This window comes from Cynocephalus volans, chromosome 11 (assembly GCF_027409185.1).
Source record: "Cynocephalus volans isolate mCynVol1 chromosome 11, mCynVol1.pri, whole genome shotgun sequence".
Lineage (NCBI taxonomy): Eukaryota > Metazoa > Chordata > Mammalia > Dermoptera > Cynocephalidae > Cynocephalus > Cynocephalus volans.
Genome location: NC_084470.1, coordinates 102361600 through 102382894, shown reverse-complemented (window position 1 = coordinate 102382894; position 21295 = coordinate 102361600). Strand labels below are relative to the sequence as shown.

At 39.8% G+C, this 21295-nt stretch overlaps 2 pseudogenes; both read left to right on the top strand.

Annotated features, from left to right (window-relative positions):
- Positions 1-2: 2 nt before the first annotated feature.
- On the top strand, positions 3-3080 carry LOC134390176 (transport and Golgi organization protein 1 homolog; annotated as a pseudogene).
- Positions 3081-14558: 11478 nt separating this feature from the next.
- LOC134390175 (mortality factor 4-like protein 2) lies at positions 14559-15494 on the top strand (annotated as a pseudogene).
- Positions 15495-21295: the final 5801 nt, after the last annotated feature.

The following is a 21295-nucleotide window of genomic DNA, read 5'->3' as shown; positions in this document are numbered from 1 at the left end:
TTATGTCTGTCAGTAGCATGGTAAGAGTTTGCTCTTGTGCCACTTGGTTAGTGACACATCAATGTTTTTCTTTCCCTTACAGGAGACAGATTTTGTTTGTTTTGATGGGGAAGAGACAATTATGAGAATTATAATGTAGAAGAACTTTTAGTGGTTTTGGAATTATACAATTCTGCAACTGGAGTTTCTGAGAAAGCTGTAGAAAAAACTTCTCTGCATGTGCATGTGGAAAAAACTCCTGAAGTATCTAAGGAAAATGAACCTGAACCTAAACCAGAAGAAGCTGACTCAGGGGAAAACAAGTGTGTTTCTAGAAAACACTAATGATCTCAAGGAATGGTTTATAGCTGAGGAGAAACATGCAAACAGTCAAATGGGTGACGCTAAGGGAGAGCAGTCTTTGTTTGAACTTCTTGAAGAAATGCTGCAAGGTCAATTAAATTTAAACAAAGTGAAAACAACAAAACCAGCAATACCTTTCAGGTTTCCAGTGAACAGGAAAAGATTGATGCTTATAAACTTTTGCAAAAGGACATGACTATGGACTTGAAAACGAAATTTGGCTCAACTGCTGATACACTTGTATCTGACGATGAGACAAGCAGACTTGTTACTTGTTTAGAAGATAATTTTGATGAGGAATTGGATGCTGAGTATTACACATTTGCAAAAGAAGATAAGAATGAAGAAAACTTTGATGAGCTACCGTTACTAATCTTTACAAGTGAAGATTATATGAAAACTCCAGTGAAGTCTGGAGTTGAGAAATATTCAACATAGAAAGAACAGAATTCAAATGGAGAGGATAAGGTTGAGATAACTCTGCCTCCTGCCATCAAAAAGGGTGATAAAAATATACTAACAACTTGGGGGATACTATATTCTCTATTGTCATGGGAGGTGAAGAGAAAACAGGTGTGATGGATTTAGAGAGTCCTTCTTCAGAGGAAGAAAAGGAAGATGATGATTCATTCATCCTGAATAGCAAACAGGAGACACCAAGATCAGCCATAGATTATACTGACCCTGAAAATGTACAAGAAGGTCTTTTGATTGTAGAAGTCCCTGAAAGATATAATGGGAAGACCCAGAAGTGGACACTGAACTTTCACATTAGAGGCAAAAGGAGGGAAGTTCAAGAACCTGAGAAGGGCCTCGTACAAAGTGAGAATGAATTAGACAATGAGAGGCAGGAAGAGATGGCTGTGCACAGCTCTATTCCAGACAGTAACCTTGACTCTTTATTAGCTGCTGAAAAGCATAGACACATGTTAAAATCCACATCTGTTGACAGAGAAAATGACCAGAAAGGAGCAGCTATTCATATCTCAGAAGGCACACTCCACGGAGAAAAGCCTGGGGAGCAGATTTTGGAAGGTGGCTCAGAGAGTGGATCTGTACATAACACGGTGGGGAATCAAATGAATGAAAAAAAGATTAAATGGGAATCCTTGGACATTGTGCCACTTTTGGGAGATAGTCCACATAATGCATCCAGAGACAGTGTGGCAGAAGTGAATGTTTTGGTAAGTGAACCAGAACCACACATGCCTTCAGGGAGCATCAACATGAGGAATTTAAAGAGCAAGTATTTCTTAAAACTCAAAATCAGCCTAGATTCTCCTTTGCAGATAAAATCTGTTTGCCGAGAGAACAGAAAGCAGAGGCTCCCTCTCCGGGAAGAAGTCTTTCCGAGCAACGAGGAAGAGCTGTGGCCGCTGCAGGCAGCAAGCGTGTGAGTGAGAAGACGAGGCCGCTGCGGCAGAGGACAGCGAGGACTCCTCCGGCACGCGGGAGGCAGACCAGACTGACAGCGCACGAGGGCCAGGTTTCCATGCGGAAAATCCAGAAGCAGCAGAGGATGACTATCCCCCTGAAGAGCTACTGGAAGATGAAAATGCTGTCACTGCAAAACAGTCTAGAGAGAAGAGCCCTGGGACTCAAGACAGGCAGGCAGACATAAATGTGGAAGTCGCCGAAAGAACAATTTTAGGAACCATTATTCCTGAGCTGGAAACTGAAGAAAACAAACAAGAAACCAGTATGATTTGGGATACTAAAAGAAAAAGGTGAACCCATGGCCGAAGGAGTAGACACAATAGGCAGGGACCCAGGCGGTATGGTGGTGGGAAAAGAAGAGAGCCCTCTGGTAGATAAGAAAGCACAGAATCCATCTGACATAACTGATTTCCCGAACAAGGAGAAAACTAGGACTCCAGAGCAAGGCAAAGCATTTAGGAATAGAGATGATCTGAAGAAAGACAACCCACAGGATCCTCTCGGGGTTGCAGAGAAGCCTGGGGGAGAACTCTTAAAAGAGGACCACGAGGATATAGAGAAATTCATGGACACAGAATACCAGGGGTCTGTTTCTGAAGAACTTGAAGATGACCTGTCCCACTGGACTCCACATACACCTGTAGATGTACACATACATCAGCACAGTGACCATAGGGAGGACTTGCGTATAATAAGCCGGTTCTTTAAAGAAGAGCAGTGCTTGCAGCGGTTCCAGAAGTACTTCGATGTCCGTGAGCTGGAAGCCTTGCTACAAGAAATGTCATTAAAACTGAAGTCAGCACAGTGGGAGAACCTGCCAGACAATGTGGAAAAAGTCCTAGATAAAGTCTTCCGTGCTTCTGAGTTGCAAATTCTGAACGTAGCAGAGAACATGCTCGATACACGTGTGTCCAAGAACAGAGATCTGGGAATGAAGGGAAATAATATATTTGAAGAGGCTGTGGTGCTAGATGACATTCAAGACCTTATCTATTTGGTCAGGTACCAGCACTCTACAGTGGACGAGACTGCCCCACTGGTAATGGCACCACCCTTAGAGGAGGGCTGGGGCAGACCCATGGAAGGTAAAGTACCTGCCTGTGGCCTCATAGAGCAGGCCTGGAGAAGAAGGTGGGGAAAGGGGTCGCTGAAGTGCCTCATACCTTCTCCATAAAGCTCTGTTCACCTTTCCAGGGTGCGTGAAGGACAGAGACCACACAAGGGACCACATGTTCCTTCCTGCCTTCTTTTGTTTAGGCTGGAGTATGGAGAAGAATTTCTTACTTTTCCTGGACAGTTGAGACTGATTAGCGTTTCAATATGAAACTTTATAGAAACCTAAAGAGAAAGACATAAATAAGAAAATGATGTAACAGTTGCACTTGTTAACAAAGTACAGATATCATGTAAAATTCTGAAAGGGCTTCAGTGAATACAATTTCTTATTCAAGTTACCTGCACACTAACCGAGCCTTGCCTGAGTTCCTGCATTTCCCCCAAAGCTCGTCTTTTGTGGATGTCATGTTCTTTTGTGCCTCTTGGCAGCAGTCACTTTCTCCAGTTAAACTAGGGCTCCTGCATCCAAATAATCAAGGGTGGAACCAGTATGAGGAGCCTCCTAACACAGCCCTTGACACGTAGAAGTCATTCAGTAAACATTTGCTGAATTGATCCCAAGGCAGTATCCTGATATAAACTTTCTGATTCCTCGTTCCATACACTATTCTTTGTACGCAGGCTTTTCAAATGGAGGTATTTGAACTGAAGATATAAGTTAGAGTAACAGGAAGACATAAAGCCTCAGAAAAACATATCTCCCCAGGATGCCAGTTATTCCTAAGAATTAGGGGAGGAAAACATTTTTGCATTTAATCAAAGCAGATATATTTTGGGTGGGAATAAAAAATTCAAATGAGTTTTCAGGGTAAATTGTGAGGCTGCAAAGAAATTTGTCTTTGCCATGGATCACCTTGCACCAAGTCTTGAGTGTCTTTGGGAAAGGGATGGTTGTACTCTTTTGGCTCCTTGAGATACTTTGAGAATATTTGAAAGACACTTCAGCCACCTGCATCATGTGGAATGCCTTTCTCTGTACTAGCTCTGTGAGACAAGCGTAACTGTGCATGAAATTCTGTATTACTCTGCATAGAAGAGGCATTTCACACTTTTGCTCTTGATTGAAGTTCCCTTCTACACATTTATTTGTGTGCATATATGTTGGTTTTCCAAGGGGAGTTAAATTATTGAAGTCCCTATTATAAATCTATTTATTTATGTAATACTTGAGAATACAGGCTTCTTTGTAAGTTGTATTATGTAGATTAGTCATCCTTGAAGTGGAATAAAAGAAACAGAAACTCCTATTTCCTGCCCAGCTGGGCTCCATGGGATGGCCCTGCATGGTGGGCATGCGGGGGAGAATGCTGAGATGGGGGTGGGCTTGAGGTGCAGATGGGCTGCACAGGTGGTGTCAAGATGTGCTAGCCAGGTGCACTCTCCTCTTCCCTCCCTGTAGAGAAGCAATCACCATGTGAATATCTCCCACAAGAGAGTAAGGAAGACCTTAGGATTCAGGGAACTGCAGCGCTCAGCAACTTGGATCAGCCAACAACTGATGACACAGGAGCCTCAGAGGTATCACAGATGCCAGATACTGAGAACAACTTAGACCCAGGTAAAACGTGCTCATTTTTCTCCACAAAGTAGAGGCACTTCATAGAGAAAACCTTCTAGGAGATTTGTAGTCAAAGGTGGGAAATAGAGGGGAAGATAATGCAGATACATAAGAGGTGGTTTTTTTTTTTTTTTTTTAAGAGATCCCAGAGCTAATTGAGAGAAAGGCAGGAGTTTAAAAAGATGGTGTGAGGAAAGTCGAGACAGACTGGTCAGGCTCGCTCACCTCGTACCTGGCTGACCACAACAGCATGTCTGTTGTAAATACGTTAACTGCACATGTGCACCAAAGTGTTCCTTGGCTATCTGACTCGCACCCATGTGTTAATTGGCTATCTGACTCTAATATAAAAGACAATGGCTCTGATCCTTCAGGGGCTGAGCTCGCATCTGAATAAAGCATGTCATCCTTGCCAATGGCTCCCAGGGTCTTTCCAGTTACCTAGCTCACGACCTGCATATGAGGGGTCTGTGCCCTGTCTGCACAGGATGGGTTTGAAGGATCTGTGACTCCGTCTAAAAGGTGGAAATAAAAAATAGGAGAGGCCAGGGGTCATAACTAACCTACAAACCAATGTTTGGCTATTACTAACCTGTGTAGAACATTTTAATCTAAAGTATTATTCTTAAAAGGACTTATACTCTCAAATAGTAGTTTTCAACCAAAACAATAGCATCAGAAACTCTGGTGATGGGAACCAGCAGTCTGTGTCTAACAAGCCCTTCAGCAAGTTCTTGCCTGATTCTAGTTAGAGTTTGAGAACCACTGCTCTAAAACTCAACGATTCTGTGTTTTTTGTCCACCTTAACCCCCTTTTCCATAAATAGGATACAATGTAGTACAGTTCTTTTTCTGATTTGCTACCTAGACATGGTAAAACCAAAAAAAAAAAAAAGAACAAACTTTAAAATACAGGGAAGGGTCCAGGTATCTGTATACTATGTGCTCATAGGAAGCAGTCAGAACTTTGCAGCATGTGACAGTCCATTGTAGGCTGTCATTTGTCATTGCAGCACACAGTAAACATCCAGTGGGAGATGAGAAAGTTTAAAATATTTTTTTAAAACCCAACAATGCTATCAACAGCTTTCTAATGCTTGCATAGCTCACATTTAACCAGTGAATCAGAGAACAGCTGATTGTGTTATTTTGTCTGTCCAGTATGGTGGCATGATGACATCGTTACTGTTTTTTGTGTTTTTAGAGGTTCTGATCTCTGAGCACAGGTGCAGCATTACCCAGTGACACTGCAGGGCTGGGAAGCACTGGGCTGACACCTGCCCACCCCTGGCACACACACAAAGTATACGAGGTCACAGCAGGGAAAGGAATGAAGCTAATTTGCAAAGGAATGACATCACAGAGGCCGACCCATGTTCTAGAGGACATTGCATTCATATATAATACTCTCTACTTCTAAACTGTTTTACTTGAAATGTTCTGCTGCTGAAGATGAGCTATCCATATTAAGACTTGTTAATCTCTTGCTCAGAAACTTTCCGGATTAGGCAAAATTCTGCTTCCAGATTTAACAAATTCTTTGCCCTATCTTTTAAGTCCCACCACAAAATAACATCAGTAACCTTCACAGGCAAGTTTTCCTAAATGCTTCTCCGTGCATTGCAGGCACTGAGGTGCTGACTTAATTGGGAAAACTTCACAAGAGGTTTCATAGATCCATAGTGGGTGGAAAGGACCTTTGGGTTGGGAGGGACCTTAGAGGCAACTAGTCCTACCCCTCACTAATTGATCAGCATTTTGGACTCCTAGCTGTTTGTAAGACATGCTCCAGGCCCATATAAGACATACCAAAATCCACGCACCCACCGCCTCCTCACATGGAGATACTTTCAGGTGTAAGTATCTACCTCTTCCTCAGAGGCCGGAGCCAGTTCTCTGCCCTGTAAGCGATTCCCTTTGGTCTCTCTTGGCATTTACCCTCTTCTCTTTTATGCAGCTGCCATTCATTCACTGAGAGGACACTTACTGCACACCCTGCCGGGTGCCAGACCCTGTGCTGAGCACGAGTGCATTCTGCCTACATCTGCAAGCCAGGACGCACTCTTTTTCACTCCTCGTTTTTCTGAAGTTTTTACTAATTTGCTTCACCAGCACTAAACAATTGTTTGTTGAATGTGACTGTCTATATGGAGAAAGCTTAAAATTCTTATTTTCTCAATTCCCATGAGTAAATACTCCTATTGTTCCCATAGTAGTTGTGTTGCAAGGGAGTTGATGGGGGACTGGTGGGGGGTAGGGTGGGTTGGAGATTGTAAAGCTACACAACTATGCCAGTTGTTGGGTTGAGGCAATAGCTACACTAATTGTATGGCTAGGCATTTCCTGATTAAAGCCAAAACATTTCATTATTTTAGTTATATTAAGTTTCCATTTGTATTGTCAGGGCTAGGGCTCAGACCATTCAAACCCATTGTACAGACTGGGTCATAGACCCCTCACATGCAGGTCCATGCTAGGTAATTGGCAAAGATCCCAGGAGCCATTGGCAGACGACACGAGCTCAGTCCTCAGCAGTAGCAGCAGCAGCTTACAGCAGCAGCGGTGGTCGTCTCTCAGGGCATCCCAGGGGCACTGGCAGCAACAGCCTCCAGCAGCAGTAGCAGCCTCCCCCTGGCCCCTCAGGGGCATTCTGGGGGTGGGGGCCCCGTGGATCAGAGCCACTCGTCCTTTATACTTCAGTCCGTAACCCAGGACAACTGGATGCACATATGCAATTACATTGGACAATGACCAAGGAATACCTGGGTGCACGTGCATAATTACATCAAATGCTCAGCAAGATTCTGAACATTTGAGGGGCCCTGACCATTTTCCTATATTTTCCCAAAAGAGATATGTTCATTTTATAATTAAAGGGTATGAAGGCTATAATGGGGATTCTGAAGATTTTTCCTCTGTGTAATTGTCTTTATGAGAAACACTTATTCAAGGCACAGTAACTAATACTTACTGCATACTCAGTAAATATTTAAACTGAAGAGAATCCTTCTTCTAAAGTGTAAAATAAAATACTTGTTTTTCCCCTCAATTATACGGCTAACAATACAAGGCAGTCCTGTCACTGCAGTTGATGCAAGAAAGCAACTAGAGACAAATGCTGAAGAGCCAGCAAGTGTTACTCCTTTGAAAAACACAATTCTTTCACTATTTTCATACATGGTTTATTTAACTAAGAGAGCAAGTTTGACACATAAAGTTTCTTATAAACACAGTAGAATGTTGATTATTACAGTTTTTAAGTTGATTTTGAGCATGAGCTAAAGACCTTAAAATGTCTTTATGAAAATGCTACTGATCCTTTGAAGATAGCCCCTGAAATGAGCCATAGGTGTATGGCTTTGATGGGTTCCTAGTTCAGCACAAGAGGAGGATTTGCTGCTTGCCAGGGCTGGGCACACGTGTAAGAAATGGTTCTTCCCCTCAGGGATCTTTTGGTCTAGCTGGGAGATAAAGACAATCACTTGAAACATAATATGATACAGGCAGAAAGAAGTATTTACCTGAAGGTAGAACAGTATATTGAATAAATTGGATCATTGTGGTGGGACGATGCTGAGACAGGCTTGAAGCAGAGTCAAATGGGAGTTTGACATGTAGTTTGTGGTTGAATAGAAGGGCTGGGGGAGGGAGACGGGGGCAGCATTCAGCCAGACAGGAAATTACATGTTCAGAGAAGTGGAGGCCTGAAGACGAGGTTACTTGATGAAGCCAGGGGAACGTGGGTGGTTGGTGGTGGTAGCGTGTGGAACCAGAGGGGGATGGTCTGTGAAGAGAGGCAGGGTGAGTCATGTGTGCCGTGAAGAGTGGCATTAGGCCACTCATTTTAAGTGGGAAAGGGATTGGTCAGATGTGTTTCTTAGAAAGACTCATTTATGGCAGAATGTTTATTCAGATTGATCTTTCTGAAGAGAGTCATGACCCAAATGAGGCATTTAATCTGTTTAGAAGTTTATCTAAGCTTTTAAGGATTTAGCTCCCCCTTGTGGTAATTGCGGAAATTGGACATTTTGTTAGAAAATTATGGAAATGTACAAGCTTTCAGAAGTTGAAGGCTAAGTTGCCTTTAGGGCTGTGAAGAAAGTGTCATTTTCAACAAATGTAGAGTATTTTCCTCTAGGTTCTATTATTGCAAGATTTCTGTAGGGAAGGGGGTTTTTGTTTTTTGTAGTTGCTGTTATCGTTCTATAAAATGCATGGGTTTTGAACCAGGATGATCTGGTTTCCAATCCCAAAGCCATCATTTAGAAGTTTGGCCAAATCACGAAACTTTGAACCTCAGCTTCCTCATCTGAAAAATGAAGACAAACCCTACTGCAGTTGTTCTGCAAACTCAATGATTAGACAATGTTAAGTGTGGTGCAGTGCCTGGAATTTCACAGGATCCCGTTCACCTGACTCCCACTTGGAGGGTTAGAGGGCAGCGTAAAAACATTGAATACCTGGGGAATTCAGGAGAAAGACGACCAAGATAAGTAAGATGGAGAAAAATCAAATCATTTTTCAATTTTCTCCATGGTCGTGGTGGTAGCAGCCGCCTGGATGAAGGTGTGTGTGATCCATGCAGTTAGCATGATGAAATCTTCAGTGATGGAGGCAGTCTCAGAACTCAGAATTTAATTATCAGAATGAATCATCATCACTTGAAAAAGTTAACCACCTCCAGATGTGGGGAAGATTCTTTTTTATTGTATGTCTAGATATGAACAGTGCCCTCTTGTAGGCCTGTGTGACACGATCCGTTGTAGGACACCTCTGTGATTGGGGGTGACAAGGGAAGACACAGCCATGAATCGTAAGATAGAAGTGCTGGCTCCGTGTTACAGATGCTGATGTGAAAGGGATTGTCAAAAAAGGATTTTGATGGCCCAATATGTACAAGACATCGTGCTAGTAACAAAAGATTCCAAGAGGTATAAAGCATAATTCTGATTTTTGAAAGGCTTAAGAAAATGTCTTAGCAAATATCTACGAAAACCGGGAAATGTGAAGAATATGGGAAATAGTTTATCTTAAATGTCCAATAGATCATGTAGATAATTACTCGACAGGGCTTAGGGAGTAATGGGATGCTGGTGTGATTGGGAAACCTGCACCAGAGTTCAGATTCATTGATCAATATTTAGTGAAACCTTACGTAAGAGGTCTCAGAAGGCTACTAGTCCAACTTCTCACTAGTTGCAGTTATTTCTTCTACTCCAGCCCTGACAAGTGATTTTTAGTTCTGTGCATCAGCAGTTCCTGGTAGAGCCACCTACATTCCAAGGCTACGCACTCCTCTGCTGGCTAGTTCATTCTTATATTGACTCCAAATTTTCTTCCACATGATTTCCTCTTTAGAATCTAATTCCCTTTTTACATAGGGAACCCTTAAACATTTGAAGTTATGTCTTACTTTTTTTAGCATCTTATCATGGGACATTTCAAACATGCTAAAGCAGAGAAGCCATGGGCCCATCACCCAACTTAACAATAATTCCTTAATATCACCCGATATTTGGCACATTTAAAATCCCTTTTCCTCCTTTTTTTCCTGACATAAAATTTACTCTCTTAACCATTTTGAAGTGTGCAGCTAAGTGGTATTAAATATATTCATAATATTGGTAACCATCATGCTCTCCTTTTAAAAATTGTTCTTGTTCAAATTAGGATCCTTCTGAGGTCCTGATGTTGTAATAGATTGATATGTATCTTAACTCAACTTTAATCAGATATAAATTACATATAATTAAAATGTACCTATTGATATAAATAATTACCCTACACAGGTATTGCTTAAAATTCAGCCCAGAACTGAAGGAGAACCCCTTGCAGAAGTCTGAAACTCTGTTCCTTTGTATTCCTATCTTTCTGGTGCCTTTCCCTGTGTATTTCAGGTACCTTAGTCTCCCCAAACTCTGATTGTCGCCTCCACAGTGGGACTGATGTATTCTGCCTGCGTTTCCCCTCCCTGCACAGAGGTCTAGAAAGTGCCTCCAGGGAGAAAGCTGGGTGGTCGCAGGGCTTGCCTATTTGTTTTCTTTAACTCATGGATGACAGGTGTGTGCTGCCTGTTCTCTATCTGAAAAACAGTTCTTTTCATATATTTTATCAAGTTTTCTAGTCACTTTCAGTCGGAGGATTGAAAGTAGTTAGATGCAAATCCAATTTTGTTTGACAAGAATCAGGAAACATTTAACATCTGGGTGTTGCTCTTTTATTTTATTTTTTTTCTGATCTCAGTCATCGTCGGTGACATTAACTAAACCTGTCACTATATTACAGGCTGCAAAATGATGATAGTCTCGTTGTATTGTTCCTTCTTCATTTAAAGTCTGGGACACTTCTACAAAGAGAAACTACGATCAACTATTCTTTACACTGAGATATGGTATGTTTAGTTAAGGCAGGGTAATTATGATTTTTTCTTAACTTAAACGGTTTTCAAAACAATGAGTTGTCTTTCCAGCATTATCCAGTGATGCCCAAAGGGTGGTTTTTGTTTGTTTTCTCTTATGTTCATTTTGATGTTATAGATTTTAAAATATTTGGTGTGTTTCAGTCCAATCAAGGATATTGATTATTCTTAGTGATGCTCAATTTCTCTCATCTTTGGCTACTGCGAGGCTCCTCAGCTTGGCTCTTGGGACCTTTTTTGTCACCATCTACTGGTCATTGTAACCTTCCTTGCCTCCTAGTATGACAAGATGATCACAGCTCATCTTGGACATTTCCTACCAAGATCTTGAAGGAACTGTTTCTCTAAAGAGCCCTTGTTCCTTTTAACGGATAATTGTATTTAGAGACTAAATTCTGGTGCTGAGATTGCTTATTGCTTTTGAGTTGGCCATCATTTCTAGGCCTTTTCAGAGGACAAAGCTAGGAAATATGTGGGGTTTTTTATGTGAATATTCATCAGAATGTCATATGGTTACTTCCAATCAAAATTCAGGATGCTAGAGAGATTTTTCTTTCATCTAACGTTTGTTTTTCCTCTGATGATGGAAATCCCAGTTTTCAATGACATCAACATATATTTACCTTATTTTACAATAGTCATATGAGTATTAAAAATACACATATCAACACTACCACAAACAGTACATGATTGAAAGTATTTTAAGACTGTTTAGCAGTTCCTTTGTCTTTAAGATATATCCCATTAGGGTGAGTTTGAAAAACACTCTTTTATGTGGTCTTGCTACCAACTTGATACACAGGTGGTTTCACTTTTCTTTCAAGTTTTAGAGCCTGCTTTTAAAGGTTTTTGTTTGTTTGTTTAATAATTTTCTAAGATGTTCACAGCATCCAAAGTCAATTTGTAAAGCAAGGTGTATTTGGAAAACTCTAGCTTTTGTCCCAGTTCCATTCAGTCTGTTCTAACCCTTCCCTATAGGTAACTTTTAAAATTAATTTAAAAATAAGCAAATGATTTCCATATCCAGCCATGATAGCTTTACAACTACTGGCTTTACCCTCCCAAATGAAACTACTAAAAAGAAAATACCAGGCAAAATAAATAAAATAACATTCTTTCAGCCACTGGACATCAGGCAACAAAGGACAGTAATGTCTGAACGATAAGGAAAAAATGCTGTCAGTACAGTTGTCCCAGCTTACAGTGTTAAGAACGTTCCCAGGCTGTGGCACAGAAGGGAAGAACCAAGTGGAGCCAGTGGACACCCTGAGCTGACAGGGTGTTCAGAGTCCATGGAGAAGAGGGCAGCTGGAATTCACAGGATGGAGAACCAGGAGGAGAGAGCTACAGGCCGAGAAAACTCTGGAGATCCATTAAGAGTCCCCTTCATTCATCAGAGTACTGATCAGCTCAAGAGTATGACAAAATTACTGGAAGTCAGAGCTGTGGGACACTTTTAAGCAACTAAATGTAACTGGAGAGTAGAGACAGTACCTATAAAGCTATTGTGGCTGGATATGGAATCAAACCTACATGTAACTGGGATCCCTGTAGAAGAGGAGACAAAAAGTACTCAGAAAAATATTTGAAGGAAAAATTGCTGAAAGACTTCCAAATTTATGAAAACTATAAACCCATAGATCTAAGAAGCTCAATGAAACCCAAGCACAAGACGCATGAAGAAAACTACACCAAGGTTTATCATAATCAGATTGCTCAAAACAAGTGATAAAGAGCAATATCAAAAACAGCCAAAGAAGAAAGACATTTTACATAGAGAGGAACTAAGATAAGGATTACTTTGGATTTCTCATCATAAACAAGGCATGAGAGAATACAGTGGAGTAGTATCTTTAGTATATTTGAAGAACGATATTATTGACCTAAAGTATCATACCCAGTGAAATATCTTTCAAAACCAAAGTTGAGACAAAGACTATTACAACATCCCAGAGCGGAAACAATTCCGTAGCACACTTGCCATAAGAAATTTTAAAGGACATATGGGGCAGTCACCAAGAAACAAGAAATGTTAAAGGAAGTTCTTTAGGCATAAGGAAAATAACAACAGATGGAAGTTATGGAGCTACACAAAGGAGTGAAGAATGCCGGAAATGAGGACCACATGGGTAAATATACAAAACCATTTTCATATTATATAAATATCACTGTATATGGGATTTAGAAAATATGTAAAAGTAAAACATATGCCCATAGAATAAAGGTCAGAGGGGGGGAAAATGGTATTAACTATCATCAAGTGTTGCTTTGTGTTGCTTCGCCCACACAGAATTGTCACCCCACTTCCCCTGGGTGACAGAGATGCAAAGGATTACTCAAAGACCATCTCTACTGCACAGTGAGAGGCCCCAAATTGGTTAATCTATCTTTGGGACCCTCAAGAGAGAGGCATCCCTTCCTTGGGAAATTAACACTGACATGGGGTTCTCTTCCTGCATTTATTTTCCAGACCAGGAAGTTACAGGAAGAGACATAGGTGGGGTTATAGTTTACAGTATAGGCTGGTAACTTTCAGTAAAACAAGCCAGATGACATTCCAGTAGACAAGTAAGTGGTCCTAGCAACAAGTTTGATCTTAGCAAACATTCCTTCTTAACAGCAATCTCTCAGTATCTTTACATAACCATCAGTAACTAGTCTGTCTTTTGAGACAGCAAACTGCTGTGCCACAATCCTTATCTTGCAACAGAGAATTATACCCTGAGTAAAATTTCCTGTCCTTGCAAGGTCAATATATGAAACTGCAAGGCTTTGGAAAACCAGGCCCTGTGAAGTACATATACTCTATATAGTATATTCCACAATCAAGTTCTTATTATAGACATGAAGTAGTGCAGTGTCATTTGAAGGAGGACTATGATTAAGTTAAAGATGTATATACCATAAAACCTAAAACAACCACAAAATAACAATACAGGAAGTTATAGCTAATAAGCCCACAAAGGAAAAAATTAGAATCTTTAAAAAGACTCAACTGATCCAAAGGAAGGCAGAATAAGAGGGAAAAGGGAACAGAGAACAAATGGGATAAATGGAAGAAAAGGTGATGCTGAGTTTAAACTTAACCATATCAATAATCACAGTAAGTGGAAATTGTCTAAATACCCGAATTAAAAGGCAGAGATTGTCAGGTTGGGTAAAGAAGCATGACCCAACTACATGTCTACCAGGATCACCCTTCAAATAAAAAAACATATCCCACACTCATACTAGTCCATTGAAAGCTGGAGTGACTATATTAAACCAGACAAAGGAGATTCCAGAGCAAAGTATATTACCAGGGATAAAGAAAGTTATTTCTTTAAGGAGTCAGTGAATTAAGACAATATAACAATTCTAAATGTTTGTGCTCCTAATAATAGACCTTCAAAATACATGAAGCAGGCTATGGCAGTTGTAGGAACAGCAGAGATCACACATCAGCTGCTGGGAAGAACTGGATTTCAGGTCACCATCAGAAAAGCTAAGTTTGCTGTACAGTAAGGATCAGATTGGATCTTGATTGCAGAACCGTCCCTGATTGCAGAATCTTGGATGATTTCACAAAAGTTCTTCATCTTTGCAGAACCTGCTTTCCTTTCCAGGTTATGTCTCCTACTTCATCCTTCGAGACCATCCCAGAAGATCTATAAGAGTCCATCTGGGAACTCACTAGGCGTTCTTGGAAGGAAAAGAAGGAAGATTGTTGGTTGGAATAAATACAGGGTTGAATGAGTTCCAGAAAGCAGGGTTCTCAAACTCATGGACAACAATTTGTGGAAGAAAACAACTTCAAAAAACCAACTAGAAGCAACACTCAGAGAAGTAAGATGAGAGGGGCCTGTTCAGGAAAGAAGACAGCTGGTCCACAGCAGAAGAATCTTGAACCAGCTCTCCCAGGATGATGGTGGGGGTCGCTCAGCACAGAACCTCCCTTCAGGATCCATTAGGAAGACAAAAAAAAAAAAACAGAAGACTCATGGAAATGGAGATAGTGGCAGTGCCAGTGAAGCAATTCAGCCCCCTCGGAAGAAAAGGGCCCATGTGCACCATACTGTTGAAAGTGAACTGGTATTTAAGAACAGGGTGGAAGTTAAAGTGAAGATTCTTGAAGAATTAAAACCATGGCTTGTTGAGGACTGGGACTTAGTTACGAGGCAGAAGCAGCTCTTTCAACTCCTAAGAGAAACACATATGCCATTCTGGAAGAGTATGTGAATTGCAAGAAATCACAGGGAAACATCAATAGTAAGGAATATGCAGTTAATGAAATGTGGCAGGAATAAAAGAATATTTCAACGTGATGTTGGCACTCAGCTGCTTGACAAATTTGAGAGGCTCCAGTATGCTGCAATCCTCTCAGCTCACCCTGATGCACCAATGTCATAGTTTTACAGAGCGCCACAACTACTGAGATTATTTGCAGGAATCGGAGCAATGTTGGCATATACACCCCTTGATGAGAAGAGCCTTGTGTTATTGTTGGGCTATTTGCATGAATTCCAAAAATATCTGGCAAAGAATTCCACAAGGATTGCAAGCTTTTTTTCTCATTTCAAAGTTGCTAGTGTATGCAGTAATTCGACAAAGAATAAACATTCAGTAAAACATTTTGTTGCCTAGCCTAGCTGACCATATTCCTTGAACGCTGGTGGTTCTATCCCTTTGACACTACACAATTTCCTATATGTGTTAATGCTACTGATTTAATGTCCTGATCAATCATGCTAATTAATGCACGATTAATCCCAGTTACTACCCTGATTCCTAGTGCCAAATGATTCAACTTAATGTATATACTTGAAAACCCATGCAATTGTGCTCTTTTTTATTAATGGTGCTTGAAGTGAAACTGCCCATCCTATCTGCAAGTCCATCTATGCTATTTCTTAGGTATACTATCTTTGTTTAAGTTGCTGAAGGATGGTGGTTTGTTTAATGGTTTTTGTATTTGATTCTAATGCACATTCTAACATGATAGAGTCAATGCATCATTGTGTAACCAAGTTTTTGTGGAAAAGTTGATATTTTAGCAATTGTATTTCAGATCTTAAATAAAATTTGTTTCTAAATTTCAAAGCAGCAAAAAACCAAAATACATGAAGTAAAAATTGATAGAACTACCAGTAAAAAATGAATTTACAATTATAATTAGAGACTTCAATACTCACCTCTCAATAATAGAACAAATAAATAGAAAATGAGTAAGGATCTAGAAGGTGTGAACATCATCAAACATCTTAATATTATTGACATGTATAGAAGACCGGAATGCGTATTCTTTTTAGTGTACATGGAGCTTTTACCAAAATAAACCATATTCTGGCCATAGAACAGGTCTCAATAAATGTGAAAGGATTCAAAGCATACTAAGTATGTTCTGTGACCATAACAAAATTAAATTAGAAATCAATAATGAGAGGGCCGAGCCTGTGGCGCACTCAGGAGGGTGCTGCGCTGGGAGCGCGGCAACGCTCCCAGCGGCCGCGGGTTCGGATCCTATATAGGAATGGCCGGTGCACTCACTGGCTGAGTGCCGGTCACGAAAAAAGAAAAAAAAAAAAAAGAAATCAATAATGGGAAAATCTGGAAAATCCTCAAATATTTGGAAACTAAATGATACACTTTAAATAACTTATGAGTTAAAGTCAATGGGGAAATTAGTATTTTGAGCTGAATGAGAGTGAAAACACAACATGTCAAATTTGTACAATGCCACTAAAGCACTACTTGGAAATTTATAGCACTACCTATATTAGGAAAAAAGAAAGTCTCAAATCAGTGACCTCAGTTTTCACCAAAGCAAACTAGAAAAAGAAGCATAAAGTGATTCCCAAGTAAGGAGAAGAAAGGAAATAATACAGATAAGAGCATAAGTCAATGGAATAGAAAACAAAAGGAAAATAGAGAAAATCAACGAAACCAAAAGCTGGTTCTTTGAGAGTAATAAAATTGATCAACTTCTAGCCAAAGTGATCCAGAAAAGGAGAGGTGACACAGATTACCAATATCAGCAGTCACTGAGGAGCATCACCCTAGGTTCTACCGATATTCAATGATAACAAGGGAACGCTACGAACAACTTAGGCCAATTAACTTGACAATTTAGATGAAGAAATTCCATCTAATACACAATCTGCAAACGCTCACTCAAGTAGAAATAGGTGTCCTCAGTAAACTTGTAAGTATAAAACAAATTGAATTCTTACTTAAAAACTTTTCCACAAAGAAAGCTCCAGCGCATATGGCTTCACTGGTAAATTGTATTAAACCTATAAGGAAGAAATAATACTAATTCTACACAAACCCTTCTAGAAAATTGAAGAACAGAAAATACTTCGTATCTAAGTGAAACCAGTGTTATGATATGAAATCAAGACAAACAAGAAAAAAAAACACAGACTAGTATTTCTCATGAACATAGGAACAAAAAGTCTAAACAAAATTTTAGCAGATCAAATTTAACAATATATAAAAAGGAAAATACATTATGACCACATAGGGTTTATCCCAAGAATACAAGTTTCATCTAACATTTCAAAAGTTACAGTTAGATAGGAGGAATAAGTTCTACTGTTCCATTACACAGTAGGGTGACTCTAGTTAACAGTAATATATTATATATTTCAAAATAGCTAGAATTTGAATGCTCTCACCTCAAAGAAATGATAAATGTCTGAGGTGCTAATTACCATAATTTGATTACGTATTTTATACATGTATTAAACATCACACTGCTCCATAAATATGTACAAATGTGTCTAAATTAAAAATAAATTAATTAAACTGGCTAGCCAGTTAGTTCAGTTAGTTAAAGCCTGTTGTTATAACACTGAGGTCAAGGGTTCAGAGCCCTGTACCAAGCAGCTGCAAAAAAAAAAAAAAAAAAAAAGACAAAAAAAAAAATCAGTGTAATTCACCATGATCACAAACTTAGAAAAGACAATCCATATGTACAGCTCAATAGACACAGAAAAAGAATTTGAAAAAATAATCCAACATGCATTACTGCTGGAAAAAGAAAGTCAACAAACTAGGAATAGAAGAGAACTTAAATAGGCTCTATGAAAATCTTACAATAATATCATATTTAATGGTGAATGATTGAATGCTTTTCCCCACAATCAGAAAGCAAAACATGGATGTTTACTCTCATCACATCTATTAGACATCATGCTGAGGTTCAGTAAGGCAAGAGCCAGTACATTAAGGTAAGAAAAAGAAATAAAATGCATCAAGATTGGGAAGGAAGAATTGTTTATTTGCAGAAAACATGAACATCTATGCATAAAATCTGGTGTGACCTATAAAAAAGCTCCTAGAGCTAATAAAGGAGTTTTGTAAAGTTGCCAGAAAAAGATTTAAATCTAAAGCAATTTTATTTCTATATACTAGCAATAAACAATTGGGAACTGAAATTTTAAGAAATTTCCAAGTACAACAGTATAAGAAGAATGCAGTACCTAAAGATAAGTATGTCAAAAAACATGTAAGACATATACATTGAAAGTTATACAATACTACTGAAATTAAGGAAGACCGAAATTTATAGAGAAATATATCTTGTTTATAATTCAGAAGACTAAATATATTGTTAAGCTGTCAGTTATCCAGTTTGATCACTAGAATCAACATAATCCCATTCAAAATCCCAGCAGGATTTTGTTGTTGTTGTTTTTTATAAAAAATGTGGGGCCGAGCCCGTGGCGCATTCAGGAGAGTGCGGCGCTGGGAGCACAGCGACGCTCCCGCCGCTGGTTTGGATCCTATATAGGAATGGCCAGTGAACTCACTGGCTGAGTACTGGTCACAAAAAAGACCAAAAAAAAATGTGAAGCTGATTCTACAGTTCTTATGGAAAATAGAAAGGTCCTAGAGTAGACCAAACATTACATAATTTCAAGACTTTATAAGTAATCAGGACAGCTGACAAATAGATCATTGAAACAGAATAGAGAATCCAGAAATAGATCCACACATATCTGGCAATGAACTTCTGACAAAGGTGGAAAGAAAATTAAATGGAGAAAAGAATGTCTTTTCAACAAATGGAACTATTGGCTATTTCTGTGCAAACAATCACCCATACCTCGTGTCATATTCATAAACTCATTCAAAATGGGTTATAGACTTTAATGTAAAACCTAAAACTATAAAACTTGTAGGAAAAACAAGAGAAAATTTCTGTTGAACTTGGGTTAGGCAAAGATTTCTTAGATTTGACATCAGAAGCATGATTCATGAAAGTGAAAGTTGATAATTTGGACTTTATCAAAACAAACACTTTTCAAAGTAAACAATAAATACAAACCACAGACTGGGAAAAATTCACTACAGAGCATCTGCTTAATAAAGGACTTGTATCCAAAATATATAAAGAACTCTTAAAGCTCATTTGAGAAAAAAGCCCAGAAAAACATAACCCAGTAAAATAAACACTTTACCAAAGATTTGTGGGTAGCAAAGAAGCACATTTTAAAATGCTCAGCATCATTAATTGTCCAATTTAAACAACAATGAGTTACCACGACACATTTATTAGAATAGCTAAAATTTGAAAGACTGATTATACCAAGTGCCACGTTTTGTTTTGTTGTTTAATATTCTGGAAACCATATTTTATATAAAGCAGTATAAAAAATTATTTTGTTTCTTTTTTATAGCTGCACAGTATTCTTTGGTTTATTCAATGTCTCTTTTATTGATGGACATTTTATTTCCACTCTTGTTACTATAAATAAAACTGGAGTAACATAGTTTTGTGCATATATGTTTTCAACATCCGTTGTTCTCCAATATCTTTGAGATAGAGCTTTAGAATTGGGATTGTTGAGTCAATGTGTAAATACACACTTAACTTAGGGCGATGTTGCAAAATTCCCATTCATAGGGGTTGTATCATTTTGCATAGTGATCAGCAATGCATGAGAGTGGCTATTTTCACCACATTCACTCACCAGCAGAGTACAAGGTATATCAAAAAGCTTATGGAAAGATTCGTATTATCTTTTAATTCTGTTTTTCCACAGACTTTTTGAAGTATCCTCACATGTTATCAGATATTTGGATCTTGCCAAGGTAAGTGAGAAATGGTGTCTCAGTGTAGGCTTTATTTGTATTTCTTTTATTATGAACAGGGCAGAGTGTGTTTCCATATGTCTACAAGCTATTTATATTTCTTTTCCCAGATCCGTTCATTCTTTCAGCCCATTTTTCCATAGGTTTGCTGGCCACTTTCTTCTCTATTTGTGAAGCTTTTTATATTTTAGAAATATTAATCCCTTTTAATTTGTTACAAATATATTTTCTCAGGTTGTCACCGTCAAATTTTGCTTATTTTGCAATTTTTGGGGTGGGGGACTGGGCAAGGTTTTCTATATTTAAATAATCAACTTTACAAATCTCTTCCCTTGTTGCTCCTAGAGTTTGAGACATAATTAGGATGTCCCAACGCATGCGACATAGAAATTCACTTAGCTCCTACGGTGAGTGAGCCCCATTCTTCACCTCCCCCTGCTTGAATGCTTCCGCTTGGCTGCCCACGAAGGCCCCGCCCACGCAGCGCCATCTGACTTGTGCACAGTGTTCACTATCATCCCCATGGTTACAGTGTTCTCAGTGTTCAGTGGCCAAAGAGCCGGCCAGGGGACAGACGGATTTCAGTCTACTCTGTGAGCCGGATGGTCTCCATTAAAGGAGATGGTGAAGGAGACAAGCCCTGTGCCTTGGGCTGGACGGTATCCATGAGAGGAGAAGGTGAAGGAGATGAGTCCTATGCTGTAAGAAGGATGGTCTCCATGAGAGGAGATGATGAAAAAGACGAGTTCTGTGCCTTGAGCGAGACAGTCACCGTGAGAAGAGGCAGTGAAGGAGACAAGTCCTGTGCCGTTCAGCAGGGAAGCGTCTCACCCCCTACCTGTCCATACGTGATGTTGGCAGTCGCTGCCATTGTGCCTTCTGTTGCCACGTCGGACAGGGCGCTTTGGGGACCCCTGTCAGTGCTGTACACAGCCCTCACAGCCAAGCTGCTGGAGATGACGATCCCCGTTCCCACGGAGGGACCCCAGTTCTGGCAGGTGGGTGGATGAGTTCTGAGTGGAGTGGGTGCCCTGACCGGCCTGGCCAAGGAAATGGAGTATGTCAGGCCTGAGGCATGCAGGATGTTGCTGTGTTGTTTCGGGAGGCTAGTGGGAATGTACTTGAAGTGTCATCACTTGCTCATTTCTTACAGAACAGTTAGAAGTGGCAGGTGCTGTGTTATCTTTAAAGCCACTATCCAAACACTGAGAGCCAGCGTGTCTTTTCCCAGTGGCCCCTGGCACTGTTGAGGGATGGAGTCAGTATGGTAGTTAACTCGGGTACTTGTAGAAGGCAGCAAAAACAGTGTGCAGCTGGCAGGTGTTCAATGGACTATCTCCCAGGAA